Below are 762 nucleotides of genomic sequence, written 5' to 3' on the forward strand. Positions count from 1 at the left end.
ATATATATATATATATATATACAGGGTAAAGACCAAGTTTCTATCCGAGGCGCAGCCCGTTCAGGGAATCAAATTCACTATCTCATGATTGTGAGCCCAACACTCTAATCACTAAGCCATGCGCCTTTACGTGTATATATTCCTTTACTGTTGATTGTCGGGATAAAGACGGCTCAGTAGCATAGTAGAGATTAATAATATATTTTATTTTTGTTGATTCAATCTGTTGCTACTTTGAGTTTCGTCTGTGGATGCACAGGGTATTTAGGCAAGCTATGCCACATGCATAAATTTGTACACTTTTAATGTGTACAAATTATGTAAATCCAAGTAATTAGCTTCATGTGGCATGAATAATATCTAGTGTTGTATTATATGAAAGTTAAAGAAATGTATCCATACTTACCAATTGTAAACAGGCAAAGAAAAGCAAACAGCAGTAACATTGTGACCTTCATTGTTTTTTATCTGTAGAAAAAAACAACAACAATGAATACAACAACAAGTTTTACTTGCCAACTCATAATGATTACAAGGTGATGATTATTAGTTGGTGTCTTAGTCTAACTCTGATTGGTCCTGGTTACGTAAGACTATGATCAAAGATCACTGGCATAGGGCATGTAAAACAGCAATTAACAATTTGTCATTTCCTTTATAAAAACAAAATTCATTATTCTTATGGGGAGTAAGCTGCTATTTCTAGTAAGCCAAGATGACATATATATATATATCTATATATCTATATATATATATATATAT

At 32.2% G+C, this 762-nt stretch overlaps 1 long non-coding RNA gene across 1 annotated transcript in view; it reads right to left on the reverse strand.

Moving 5' to 3' along the window:
* Positions 1–762, reverse strand: part of LOC106869656 (uncharacterized) — a 3382-nt gene that overhangs the window by 1514 nt on the left and 1106 nt on the right. Inside the window, exon 2 of the long non-coding RNA XR_001409425.2 lies at positions 407–468. This is a non-coding gene — a long non-coding RNA (uncharacterized LOC106869656). The remainder of the gene's footprint in view (positions 1–406; positions 469–762) is intronic.

The sequence above is a fragment of the Octopus bimaculoides genome, chromosome 9 (genome assembly GCF_001194135.2).
Source record: "Octopus bimaculoides isolate UCB-OBI-ISO-001 chromosome 9, ASM119413v2, whole genome shotgun sequence".
Lineage (NCBI taxonomy): Eukaryota > Metazoa > Mollusca > Cephalopoda > Octopoda > Octopodidae > Octopus > Octopus bimaculoides.